Source organism: Salvelinus sp. IW2-2015, linkage group LG26, assembly GCF_002910315.2.
Source record: "Salvelinus sp. IW2-2015 linkage group LG26, ASM291031v2, whole genome shotgun sequence".
Classification (NCBI taxonomy): Eukaryota; Metazoa; Chordata; class Actinopteri; order Salmoniformes; family Salmonidae; genus Salvelinus; species Salvelinus sp. IW2-2015.
Window position 1 is genome coordinate 14,355,825 of NC_036866.1, and position 15,179 is coordinate 14,371,003.

General features: G+C 42.9%; 1 pseudogene; it reads left to right on the top strand.

The window, feature by feature from the left end:
- LOC111952709 (potassium/sodium hyperpolarization-activated cyclic nucleotide-gated channel 2-like) overlaps nucleotides 1-15,179 on the top strand; it is a 148,139-nt pseudogene that overhangs the window by 39,281 nt on the left and 93,679 nt on the right.

Sequence of the window (15,179 nt, forward strand, 5' to 3'; positions counted from 1 at the left end):
GAATCAATTCACCATCCAGCGCTACTCTCATAAGACCCCCTCTCTCTTCTCGGCTCCCCTAGTTAGAGTAAGCAGAGAGGGTACTTGTCAGATGGATAAAGCAACATCAGCATCTTTACTGGCGTGATATGCACAGCAAACAGCAACAGAGAACATTTGCTCAAAATGAAAACAGTGATACAACAGTTTCCACTTGCACTCAAACTCATGATATACCCCAGTGACTTACTGTACTTTTACTGTACTGTTATTACAATGAGTAATAGCCCGTCAATTTCTACACTTTTGAATGCACGATTGAATTGCCAATTGATCCACATCATCATTCCTACAATAGAAGCCAACAGATGACTTTGATATGAATTAAATTAATATATTTGTGTGATATTTTGTTGTTGTTGCTGTGATAACCAGTTGAGAGGGGGAAGGTGGATATTTTGTATAATCTTCCATCTCCCCTGATCCAACAGTTGATGAAGAATGCCATTGTGGGAGTCAACTGTTGTTACCTGAACCTTACCTGGAGTTGAAGTTCAGGTTTCCTGAGTTCCTCCACCTTAACTGCCTCTCTGTCCCCTAACCTGCTTCTCCACTCTGCTCTCTAGGTTCTACTGGGATTTCACCATGTTGATGTTCATGGTGGGCAACCTCATCATCATCCCTGTGGGGATCACCTTCTTCAAGGACGAGACCACCGCGCCCTGGATCATCTTCAACGTGGTCTCTGACACCTTCTTCCTCATGGACCTGGTCCTCAACTTCCGCACAGGCATCGTTTTAGAGGACAACACTGAGATCATCCTGGACCCCAAGAAGATCAAGAGGACGTACCTGAAGACCTGGTTTGTGGTGGACTTTATCTCCTCCATCCCTGTGGATTATATCTTCTTGATCGTGGAGAATGGGATTGACTCTGAGGTGTATAAAACAGCCAGAGCCCTGAGGATCGTGCGCTTTACCAAGATCCTCAGTCTGCTGAGGCTGCTCAGGCTGTCCAGGTTAATTCGCTATGTCCACCAATGGGAAGAGGTAAGCTGGGCTCTAGAACTTACTTTGTCCAATAGCAGGAGGAAATGGGATTTGCAATAATTTTCTATAATTTACACAGGCCAATAGACGTGTGGGTTGTTATTAAGCAACAAAATCATTGTTATTAAGCAACAAAATCGTTGTGTGCGCAAATTCAGGGCAACACAACTGTGAACTCAAAATAATTAATGACAACATGTAACAACATGCATGAGCATTATTTTCGGGACGTTGTCAGGCAACCCGTCTATGAGAGGCTACACACTATGGGTCAAGTACTTGCATTGACCAATGGAAAGAGGGGGTAGGATGGACAAGGCATAGGCCAGAATCCCTTTTATAATACAATTTCAAGGCAGCAGTAGCAAGAATAAAACACAGTGAGTCAGATTGAACATCATCAACCCATCCTATTTCTGGGAAGTGTTTTTCCAATAATAGGTTAGTCTCACTATCACAGGCCTTCAACACTGTTGTCTCTGTATCTGAAGTGATGTATATCAGCAGGATGCTGAGATTCACATCTTTGCTTTCTCAGCGGTCAGCGGTCATCATCACAGCATTGGACCATGGAGTGCAGCCAGTCACATATAGCGACAACATGAAAGACAGCAGTTCATGTTCAAAGGAAAAGAACATGAAAACAGCATACCCACAACAAAGACGGTTTTGAATGAATTCCTGTGATCAGCAGCTGTCCAGACAAGCAGTATGGCTTATTAATCACACAGTCTCGCTGTCTTCATGTATATTTCCTGTCTTAGATCAAAACCAAACATCCCATTTGATCAGCATGTGTGTTTATTGACTGTCTTGAATCTGAGGTGTGAATGTTAATGAGATGTGATTAAGTGGACTGCCTAATACAGCACAGAGGAACTTCTAATGGTGTGTCTTCATAGACAAACATCTCTATTACACATCTCTGACAGGAATAAGTAACGTTTCCATTCTACACTGGATAATCTATTTATATTAAGGATACAGTGCATTCGAAAAGTATTCAGACCCCTTCCCCTTTTCCACAATTTGTTACGTTACAGCCTTATTCTAAAATTGCTTAAATATGTTTTTATCCTCATCAATCTGCACACAATACCCCAATAATGACAAAGCGAAAATAGGTTTTAAGAAATGTTTGTACATGATTGATTGTACATGATTTGGAAAGGCACAAACATGTCTATATAAGGTCCCACAGTTGACAGTGCATTTCAGAGCATAAAACCAAGCCATGAGGTTAAAGGAATTGTCCGTAGAGCTCCGAGATAGGATTGTGTCGAGGCACAGATCTGGGGAAGTGTACCAAAAAATGTCTGCAGCATTGAAGGTCCCCAAGAACACTCCATCATTCTTAAATGGAAGAAGTTTGGAACCACCAAGACTCTTCCTAGAGCCAGCCGGCCGGCCAAACTAAGCAATCGGGGGAGAAGGGTCTTGGTCAGGGAGGTGACCAAGTACCCGATGGTCCCTCTGACAGAGCTCCAGAGTTCCTCTGTGGAGATGGGAGAACCTTCCAGAAGGACAACCATCTCTGCAGCACTCCACCAATCAGGCCTTTATGGTAGAGTGGCCAGACGGAAGCCATTCCTCAGTAAAAGGCAAATGACTGCCCTCTTGGAGTTTGCCAAAAGGCACCTAAAGGACTCTCAGACCATGAGAAACAAGATTCTCTGGTCTGATGAAACCAAGACTAAACTCTTTGGCCTGAATGCCAAGCATCACATCTGGGGGAAACCTGACACCAACACTACGGTGAAGCATGGTGGTGGCAGCATCATGCTGTGGGGATGTTTTTCAGCGGCAGGGACTGGGAGACTAGTCAGGATCGAGGGAAAGATGAACGGAGCAAAGTACAGAGAGATCCTTGATGAAAACCTGCAACAGAGCGCTCAGGACCTCAGACTGGGGCGAAGGTTCACCTTCCAACAGGACAACAGCAGTGCTTCTTCTCTGATTGATTTAGAGATTCAAGGGGCTATCATCGTTAAATAATATAAGTGATTTTATTTAACCTTTATTTAATTGGCAAGTCAGTTAAGAACAAATTCTTATTTACAATGACATCCTACCAAAAGGCAAAAGGCCTCCGACGGGGCGGGGGCTCAGATAATTAAAAAATATAAAAATAAATATAGGACAAAACACACAGCACGACAAGAGAGACAACACAACACTACATAAAGAAAAGCCTAAGACAACAACATAGCATGGCAGCAACACATGACAACACAGCATGGGAGCAACACAACATGACAACAACATGGTAGCAACACAACATGGCTGCAGCACAACATGGTAGCAGCACAAAAAAGGGTACAAACATTATTGGGCACAGACAACAGCACAAAGGGCAAGAATTTAGAGACAACAATACATCACATGCAAAGCAGCCACAACTGTCAGTAAGAGTGTCCATGACTGAGTCTTTGAATGAAGAGATTGAGATAAAACTGTTCAGTTTGAGTGTTTGTTGCAGCTCATTCCAGTCGCTAGCTGCAGCGAACTGAAAAGACGAGCGACCGAAGGATGTGTGTGCTTTGGGAACCTTTAACAGAATGTGACTGGCAGAATGGGTGTTGTTTGTGAAAGATGACTGCTGCAGTAGATATCTCAGATAGTGGGGAGTGAGGCCTAAGAGGGTACCGTCTTGCCATACTCCCAAGTACTTGTATGAGGTGACTACCTCAAGCTCTAAACCCTCAAAGGTAGTAATCACACCTGTGGGGAGAGTGGCATTCTTCTTACCAAACCACATGACCTTAGCCTAGTGGTTAGAGCATTGGGCCAGTAACTGAAAGGTTGCTGGCTTGAATCCCTGAGCTGACAAGGTAAAAATCTGTCATTCTGCCCCTGAGCAAGGCAGTTAACTCACTGTTCCCCGGGCGCCGAAGACATGGATGTCGATTAAGGCAGCCCCCTGCACCTCTCTGATTCAGAGGGCTTGGGTTAAATGCGGAAGACACATTTCAGTTGAAGGCATTCAGTTGTACAACTGACTAGGTATCTCCCTTCCCTTTGTTTTGGAGGTGTTCAGAACAAGGTTAAGGACTTAAGCTTAAGCTTTGTTGTAGAGCGTTTCACACAAAATCCGGGGAGGGGCCAGCTGAGTATAAGACTGTATCATCTGCATATAAATGGATGCGAGAGCTTCCTACTGCCTGAGCTATGTTGTTGATGTAAATTGAGAAGTGCGTGGGACCTAGGATCGAGCCTTGGGGTACACCCATTGGTGACAGGCAGTGGCTGAGACAGCAGATGTTTTGACTTTATACACTGCACTCTTTGAGAGAGGTAGTTAGCAAACCAGGCCAAAGAGCCCGCAGAGAAACTAATACTCCTTAGCTGGCCCACAAGAATGGAATGGTCTACCGTATCTAAAGCTTTGGCCAATTCAATAAAAATAGCAACACAACATTGCTTAGAATCAAGGGCAATGGGGACATCATTAAGGACCTTTAAGGTTGCAGTGACACATCCATAACCTGAGCGGAAACCAGATTGCATACCAGAGAGAATACTATAGACATCAAGAAAGCCAGTCTGTTGATTATTGACAAGTCTTTTCAACACTTTTGATAAACAGGGCAAAATAGAAATACGCCTATAACAGTTAGGATCAGCTTGGTCTCCCCCTTTAAATAAAGGACCAACCGTGGCTGCCTTTCAAGCAATGGGAATCTCCCCAGAGAGGAGAGACAGGTTGAAAAGGGCAGAGATAGGCTTGGGAATGATAGGGGCAGCAACCTTAAAGAAGAAAGGGTCTAAACCATCTGACCCAGATGTTTTTTTGAGGTCGTTTAAGGAGCTCCTTTAGCACCTTGGACTCAGTGACCGCCTGCAGGGAGAAACTTTTCAGCGGGGCAGTGGAAAAAGAGGGAGGAGCATCCGGGATGCTTCTTGTCAGTAACAACCACATTGTCAACTTCAAGGGATATGGGCGGCTGTGAGGAGSAGGGTTTATTCTCCAGGTCTTTAACCGTTTTCCCGAACTTCTTGGGGTTAGACCCACAGAGAGAGAACTGCTCCTTAAAGTAACTAACTTTGGCCTTCCGGATAGCCTAAGTGCACTTATTTCTCATTTGCCTGAACGAGAGCCTGAGTATGCGTGTGCAGAGCCTTTCGCCAAATGCAATTCTTGAGATGGAGTAACTCTGAAAGATCACGGTCGAACCAGGGGCTGAACCTGTTTTTAATTCTCATTTTCTTTATGGGGTGTGAAATATAAAAAAAGAAGGTCCAAGTGTCTTCGACAGAGGGGATCAAGCTGATTCTATACCAATTTACAGAAGTCAGGTCATGAAGGAAGGCTTGCTCATTAAAGTTTTTTACCAAGCGTCTATGACAAATCAGGACAGGTTGTTTCACTGAGCAGCCATTACKAACACAGGATGTAAAACAGTGATCACTAAGGTCTTTACAGAAAACACCAGACTGATACCTATCAGGATTATTTGTGAGGATAACATCAAGGAGAGTAGCCTTTTCTGGGTGTTTGTGGTCATACCTTGTGGGATGGGAATAATCTGAGAAAGTTTCAGGGAGTCCCATTGCTTTAGGAGTTGGTCAGGTGGTTTAAGCATGTCCCAGTTTAGGTCACCTAGCAGGACAAATCAATGAAGAGCTATTTGAAAGTTTAATGCTTAAAACCAGCAAATCAAATTGTTTGGAGACAGACTTGTTGGAGACAACCAAGCACTGAAGGTGATCCTTGGTAAAGATTGCCACTCCCCCACCTTTGGAAGATCTGTCTTGCCGAATAAGGTTATAACCAGAAAGGTTAACATCAGTATTCAAAACACTCTTCCTTAACCACGTCTCAGTAATGACCAACATATCTGGATTGGAGCTGTGAAACCACACTTTCAATTGATACATTTTAGGTAATAAGCTTACAAGAGCAGAAATCAGTGAAGCAAATATCAGAGCACAAGTCAGAATTGGGGCTAGCAACAGTAGATGGGTCAGGGTGTACATGCACAATGTGAGCGAAAAATTAAGTATTTACTTTTTCATTTGATATTAATGGTTAACAATGAATATTTAACTAATAGTAAGACATTTCTGTCCTACTAATGCTGTGTTTTTATGGTCTCCACTCTAGTTCCCTGCAGCTAATCTGGGCATATGGTCACTAGAGATGACTTGAGCTGACAAATGAGTTAAAGACTGCATAGACAAGATGTGGTGGGTGTAACCGAGATAGAGATAGCCTGGAAGAGTTTTGAACAATCCCTCATTATCTGAAAATTATCCTTGCATCTGGGAAACTAAGCCAGGGGGGGTTAAGACAACAACCCCAGTGCAGACATGACTAAGCATTCTTAGTGTCAGCTATGTATATATAGAACTCTGCATTTCTGTATAGGTTAGACTCTCGGCCCAACGCTCAAGGGTGTTGGGTCTACCAGCCTCATTATTGCAATCATTAATCGATATTGAATAAAGATGATTGTTTGATGAAATGACAAAGTCTCTCTCACTTGATTAGAATATTCCAACACAACATTTCCAGATATCATCAACAGTAATATAATCAAGGCACGGCAGAGGACAGGGAGAGCTCTGCAGTGTTGATTTATGACATTTGAATGTGCATTAGATGGCAACAGGATCATATTGTACAGCAATTTCATCAGGTGTTGATGCAAAGCATTGAATATTTAATTAATGTACTTCAAAATGAATTTTCTAACTTTGCCCCAGAAACATTTGACTGCAGGGCACTCCCACATCATATGCAGGAATGTGCCTACCTGATTTAGGGGACAGAGTGCACAGTTAGGAGTTGGGGCCAATTTCATGATAAAACCTTTCCTTGGTGTTAAATACAGTAAAATGTATACATTGATGATTCGGATTACGGATTTTTCCATATTCTGTTCCAGTTAAATGGTTGTTCAGATTCAATTATATCTGTACCATACTTTTTTAATGGCTAGCACAGAATATGAGCTTTCCAAAAGTTGTTTATATATTGGAGTCATCAGGCCAGACTACCTGGCCTGATGACTCCTTGCTATCCCCAGTCCACCTGGCCGTACTGCTGCTCCAGGTTCAACTGTTCTGCCTGCGGCTATGGAACCCTGACCTGTTCACCAGATGTGCTACCTGTCCCAGACCAGCTGTTTTCAACTCTCTAGAGACAGCAGGAGCGGTAGAGATACTCTGAATGATCGGCTATGAAAAGCCAACTGACATTTACTCCTGAGGTGCTGACCTGTTGCACCCTCGACAACCACTGTGATTATTATTATTTGACCCTGCTGGTCATCTATGAACATTTGAACATCTTGGCCATGTTCTGTTATAATCTCCACCCGGCACAGCCAGAAGAGGACTGGCCACCCCTCATAGCCTGGTTCCTCTATAGGTTTTTTCCTAGGTTCTGGCCTTTCTAGGGAGTTTTTCCTAGCCACCGTGGTTCTACACCTGCATTGCTTGCTGTTTGTGGTTTTAGACTGGGTTTCTGTACAGCACTTTGTGACATCAGCTGATGTAAGAAGGGCTTTATAAATACATTTGATTGATTGATTGATATTATAGAGCTCATTACTTTCGGCAGCCCATCATTGGATGGTTCGGTAGTTGGGTTTCCCAAGGGACTCCATAGGCCAGCATAGCTTACCTACACTACATGACCAAAAGTATGTGGACTCCTGCTGGTTGAACATCTCATTCCAAAGTCATGGGCATTAATATGAAGTTGGTCCCTCTTTTGCAGCTATAAAAGCTTCCACTCTTCTGGGAAGGCTTTCCACTAGATGTTGGAACAGTGCTGCAGGGACTTGCTTCCATTCAGCCACAAGAGCATTACTGAGGTCAGGCAGTGATGTTGGGCGATTAGGTCTGGCTCGCAGTCGGTTTTCCAATTTATCCCAAAGGTGTTCAATGGGGTTGAGGTCAGGGCTCTATGCAGACCAGTCAAGTTCTTCAACACCGATCTCGACAAACCATTTCTGTATGGACCTCGCTTTGTGCACAGGGACATTGTCATGCTGGAACAGGAAATGACCTTCCCCAAACTGTTGCCACAAAGTTGGAAGCACAGAATCGTCTAGAATGTCATTGTATGCTGTAGCATTAAGATTTCCCTTCACTGGAACTAAGGAGCCTGAACCATTAAAAACAGCCCCAGACCACCACTTCCTCCACCAAACTTTACAGTTGGCACTATGCATTCAGGCAGGCAGCGTTCTCAGATTTGTCCGTTGGACTGCCAGATAGGCAGTGGAGATTGCATGGCTGTGTGCTTGATTTTATCATATTGTACAGCAACAGGTGTGGCTGAAATAGCCCAATCCACGAATTTGAGGGGGTGTCAAACTTCCTTTTGTATATATAGTGTATGTTGTAAATATAGAAAAAAGGAGTTGCCTGGTAATGTGAATGTATCTTTCAAATCTTGGGATGTTCTCAAACCATTACTGTCCTTTATATTGGCAAGGGTATGGATTGCACATTTGGACCATTGGGGGGATGCAAAAGGCCACCCTCGAGATTGCAAAGCATTATTGTGTAATATTTCAGTATGAGCATGCCATTTTGATTCCCAGTTACATTGTTTTTTAATTTTGTGCCAAATATAAATTGTGTGAGCAATAATAGGACCACAGCTTAGTTTACATTGTTTAAGGGATATACAGTATGGCTGAGGGTTTTGCATATAGTATTTTAATCATATTAATGAAATTGGAGCCAATACCCATATGTTCCATGACAGACCAAGAGGTACGACCATTCTAGTCTATCGAAAGCTTTTTCTGCATCAAGAGATACAGCCCAAGGAGCTGTTGTTTCTGATGAAGCATCTAAGATATGTAATAGTCGACAGAGGTTATCCGACTATAAACACTTTATAACAAACCCGCTTGGTCTGTGTGGCCTAATTGGGGTAAGTCTCGAGATGACAACATTTTGGAAAACAGTTTATTATCTGTATTTGTCTAAGATAGGGGGTGATAGTGAGAACACTGGGTGGTATCCTTACCTTTTTTTATGAAAGTGAAATTACTGCTCTACAGACAATCACGGATTACAAAGGGAAAACCAGTCAGTTAGCAGAAACCGACGTCTTGCTCCCAGACAAGCTAAACACCTTCTTCGCTGCTTTGAGGATAGCACAGTGCCATCAATGTGGCCCTCTCCCAAGGACTGTGGGCTCTCCTTCAATGTGTCCGACGTGAGTAAGACATTTAAGCGTGTTAACCATCGCATGGCTGCCGTCCCATATGGCATCCCTAGCTGGCTGGAGTGTTTACGGACATATTCAATCTCTCCTTATCCCAGTCTGCTGGGATAAGGAAACACTGAACTAACTTACTATCACCCTGTAGCACTCCCTTCTGTCATCATGAAGTGCTTTTAGAGGCTAGTTAACCTCTACTTCATCACCATCCCTGATCCGGGACCATCCTCATCAGTAAAAAGCTGACTAGCATAGCCTAGCATAGCGCCACAAGTAAATACTAGCATATAAATATCATGAAATCACAAGTCCAATACAGCAAATGAAAGATACACATCTTGTGAATCCAGCCATCATTTCCGATTTTTTAAATGTTTTACAGCGAAAACACAATATGTATTTCTATTAGCTAACCACAATAGCAAAAGACTCAACCGCATATTTTCACCATTTTTTTACCGTATAGGTAGCTATCACAAAACCGACCAAATAAAGATATAATTAGTCACTAACCAAGAAACAACTTCATCAGATGACAGTCTTATAACATGTTATACAATAAATCTATGTTTTGTTCGAAAAATGTGCATATTTGAGGTATAAATCATAGTTTTACATTGCAGCTACAATCACAAATAGCACCGAAGCAGCAAGAATAATTACAGAGAGCAACGTGAAATACCTAAATACTCATCATAAAACATTTATAAAAAATACATGGTGTACAACAAATGAAGATAACATCTTGTGAATCCAGCCAATATTTCATATTTTTTAAGTGTTTTACAGCGAAAAACACAATATAGCATTATATTAGCTTACCACAATAGTCAAACACACAACCGCATTTATTCACCGCATAGATAGCATTCGCAAAAACCAGCAAAGATATAAAATTATTCACTAACCTTGACCAACTTCATCAGATGACAGTCTTATAAAAATCATGTTTACACAATACACTTATGTTTGTTCGAAAATGTGCATATTTTGAGCTGCAAACCGTGGTTATACGTTGTGAATATGTAGCATCGATTCACCAAATTATCCGGAGATATTTTGGACAGTCAACCTAATCTGACCAAAGAACTCATCATAAACTTTAACTAAAAAAATACATGTTGGACAGCAAATGAAGATACACTAGTTCTTAATGCAATCGCCGTGTTAGATTTAAAAAAAAACATCTTTACCATAACAAACAGCTTACGTATAGCGAGACAGAGCCCGCAACAAAGGAAGGAAAATAGACTAAACATTTCCAAGAAATACGAATTACATCAATAAATGGGTTCTTACTTTTGCTGAGCTTCCATCAGAATCTTGTACAAGGAGTCCTTTGTCCAGAATAAATCGTTGTTTGGTTTAGAATGTCCTCTTCTCCTGTCGAATTAGCAACCTAGCTACCAAGTGGCGAGAAGATGTCCATCTTCACCTAAGCAGAGAACGGAAAACTCCAAAAACTCGATAAAGTTGAATAATTGAAACTATATTGAAAAAACATACTTTACGATGATATTATCACATGTATCAAATAAAATCAAAGCCGGAGATATTAGCCGTCTATACCGAACGCTTTTCAGAAGCCAATGCTGATGTCCTTCCCGCGCCTTGGTAGACAAAGGAAATTGTGGTCACGTCATTCCAAGAGCTCTTGTTCGACCTCAGATCAAGCTAGACACCCCATTCCACCTCCCACTGCCTGTTGACATCTAGTGGAAGGCGTATGAAGTGCATGTATATCCATGATTTCAAGCAATTGAATAGGAAGGCCCTGGAACAGAGCCTGTTCAGGAAGTTTGCTGCAAAATTAGTTCTGTTTTACTCACAGATATAATTCAAACAGTTTTAGAAACTTGAGAGTGTTTTCTATCCAATAGTAATAATAATACCAATGTAAGAATACCAATGTAAGAATGCTGTTCATTGACTATAGCTCAGCATTCAACACCAAAGTACCCTCCAAGCTCATCATCGAGCTCGGGGCCCTGGGTTTGAACCCCGCCCTGTGCAACTGGGCCCAGGACTTTCTGACGGGCCGCCCCCAAGTGGTGAAGGTAGGAAACAACACCTCCCCTTCACTGATCCTCAACACTGGGGCCCCACAAGGGTGCGTACTCAGCCCCCTCCTGTACTCCCTGTTCACCCATGACTGTGTGACCACACACGTCTCCAACTCAATCAACAAGTTGGGAGATGACACATTGGAAAGGTGGAAAGCTTTAATTTCCTCAGTGTACACATYATTGACCATCTGAAATGGTCCACCCACACAGAGTAGTGAAGAAGGCACAACGGCGCCTCTTCAACCTCAGGAGGCTGAAGAAATTTGGCTTGGCCCCTAAGACCCTTTTACAGATGCACAATTGAAAGCATCCTGTCGGGCTGTACCACTGCCTGGTATGGCAACTGCACCGCCTGCAACCGCAGGGCTCTCCAGAGGGTGGTGCGCTCTGCCCAAYGCATCAACGGGGGCACACTGCCTGCCCTCCAGGACACCCACAGCACCCGATGTCACAGGAAGGCCAAAAAGATCATCAAGCCACGGCCTGTTCACCCCACTATCATCCAGAAGGCGAGGTCAGTACAGGTGCATCAAAGCTGGGACCGAGACACTGAAAAACAGCTTCTATCTCAAGGCCATCATACTGTTAAATAGCCATCACTAGCCGGCTACCACCCGATTACTCAACCCTGCACCTTAGAGGTTGCTGCCCTATATACATAGACATGGAATCACTGGTCACTTTAATAATGGAACACTAGTCACTTTAATAATGTTTACATACTGCTTTATTCATTTCATATGTATGTACTGTATTCTATTCTACTGTATATACACTGCTCAAAAAAATTAAGGGAACACTTAAACAACACAATGTAACTCCAAGTCAATCACACTTCTGTGAAATCAAACTGTCCACTTAGGAAGCAACACTGGATTGCCAATAAATTTCACATGCTGTTGTGCAAATGGAATGACAACAGGTGGAAATTATAGGCAATTAGCAAGGACACCCCCAATAAAGGAGTGGTTCTGCAGGTGGTTTGACACATAAACCAACAAAACCACAAAGAAAAAAAAAATCAATAAAAACACCTAAAACCTTCTCAGTTCCTATGCTTCCTGGCTGATTGTTTTGGTCACTTTTGAATGCTGGCGTGCTTTACTCTAGTGGTAGCATGAGACGGAGTCTACAACCCACACAAGTGGCTCAGGTAGTGCAGCTCATCAGGATGGCACATCAATGCGAGCTGTGGCAGAAGGTTTGCTGTGTCTGTCAGCGTAGTGTCCAGAGCATGGAGGCGCTACCAGGAAGACGTGGAGGAGGCCGTAGGAGGGCAACAACCCAGCAGCAGGACCGCTACCCCCGCCTTTGTGCAAGGAGGAGCAGGAGGAGCACTGCCAGAGCCCTGCAAAATGACCTCCAGCAGGCCACAAATGTGCATGTGTCTGCTCAAACGGTCAGAAACAGACTCCATGAGGGTGGTATGAGGGCCCGACGTCACAGGTGGGGTTGTGCTTCAGGCCCAAACACCGTGCAGGACGTTTGGCATTTGCCAGAGAAACACCAAGATTGGCAATCGCCACTGGCGCCCTGTGCTCTTCACAGATGAAAGCAGGTTCACACTGAGCACATGTGACAGACGTGACAGATGTCTGGAGACGCCGTGGAGAACGTTCTGCTGCCTGCAACATCCTCCAGCATGACGTTTGGCGGTGGGTCAGTCATGGTGTGGGGTGGAATTCTTGGGGGGCCGCACAGCCCTCCATGTGCTCGCCAGAGGTAGCCTGACTGCCATTAGGACCGAGATGAGATCCTCAGACCCCTTTTGAGACCATATGCTGGTGCGGTTGGCCCTGGGTTTCCTCCTAATGCAAAGACAATGCTAGACCTTATGTGGCTGGAGTGTGTCGCAAGTTCCTGCAAGAGGAAGCTTGATGCATATGGACTGCCCGCCCATTCCCGCAGACCTGAATCCATTGAGCACATCTGGGACATCATGTCTCGCTCCATCCACCACGGCCACGTTGCACCACAGACTGTCCAGGAGTTGGCGGATGCTTTGTCCAGGTCTGGGAGGAGATCCTCAGGAGACCATCCGCGCACTCATCAGGAGCATGCCCAGGCTGTAACGGTTTTCCTCCTCCTCTTCATCCGAAGAGGAGAGCAGGGATTGAACCAAAATGCGGCGGATTTTGAAGACTAATGATTTATTACGTAAAGACGGAAACACGAAACGAAAATACACTTGAATAATTAACAAAATTAACAAAACGGAGTAGACAGACCTGGACATGGACTTCAATAAACACGAAAGAACTCACGAACAGGAACAGACTACAAAAACCGAGACAGTCCGTATGGTGCGACCAACACTGACACAGGAGACAACCACCACAACGACACACTTGAAACAACCTACCTAAATATGACTCAATTAGAGGAAAACGCAAAAACAACCTCTCTAATTAAGAGCCATACCAGGCAACCCTTAAACAACATAGAAACAGAAAACATAGAATGCCCACCCAAACTCACGTCCTGACCAACTAACACATACAACAAACTAACAGAAATAGGTCAGGAACGTGACACAGGCGTTGTAGGGAGGTCATACAGGCACGTGGAGGCCACACACACTACTGAGCCTCATTTTGACTTGTTTTAAGGACATTACATCAAAGTTGGATCAGCCTGTAGTGTGGTTTTCCACTTTAATTTTGAGTGTGACCTCCATGGGTTGATACATTTGATTTCCATTGATAATTTTTGTGTGATTTTGTTGTCAGCACATTCAACTATGTAAAGAAAAAAGTATTTAATAAGAATATTTCATTCATTCAGATCTAGGATATGTTATTTTAGTGTTCCCTTTATTTGTTTGAGCAGTGTATTTCTTAATTCCATTATTTTACTTTTAGATTTGTGTGCATTGTTGTGAATTGTTAGATATTACTGCACTGTTGGAGCTAGGAACACAAGCATCTCACTACACCCGCAATAACATCTGCTAAATATGTGTAAGTGACCAATAACATTTGATTTGATTTAATGCCACATTTCTGTTGATTTTGAAGAATAATGTGATGAATACCTTACAAATCTTTGAACTGTCCTACTTTATCAATATAAAAAGGTAAAATACCTGTTAATGTTTTGTGGTCATTTGATAATTAGCAAATAAATGATCAAGCATTTGAAGCTTCAATCATGACTTGAAAAAAGTATTTAGTACTCAATTATTATCCTGGAATTTTTATTTTTAACGATATATTTTTGTGTCCCTTGTTTGAGCATAGTACTTTGACATTTTGGAATTACCAATGAGGAGTTTGTAAACGCACCATGTAAGAGCAGGGAATATACAATAACAGGAGGGAACAACACCAAAAGAGAAGGGATCTAATTCTGCAGTACACAGGACTTGAAACACCATAATAGTGTTTTTAAACTTTTCCCAGCCTCTGGCAAGGTGTTGCACATCTCCTGATTATGTGGTGTGTGGTACCATGTCATGTTTCAGAACACCTCAGGATGAATGTTTCAGTACACCTTAAATCTGTAACAATACCCTCACAACCATGTGTTTCAATACTCCAGCAAAGTTAAGGTGCTGTCTCCTTTAAGGTATTGGCAGCTCAGTTACCASTAGTTTTAGTGTTTTAGTGTTACAAAACACTACATTTTAACAGTGACAAGCCACTGCATTTATTTAGATATCTGTGTGCACTGCGGGTAAATTAAACACAAACAGAAACAGCTGTGCAGGCACCATGAAAAACACCCACATACAGTACAACCCAAACACAGGAAACACAGGGGCCTCGGTAATACAGGGAGTTTGTTTTTAATTGTAGGGCTTTTGAGACAAAGCTGGAAAGAGGTGATACAAAAGGATGCTTGCTTGGCCTTTTTCACTACAGATATTCCAATACAGTCACTTGGAGAAACAGCAA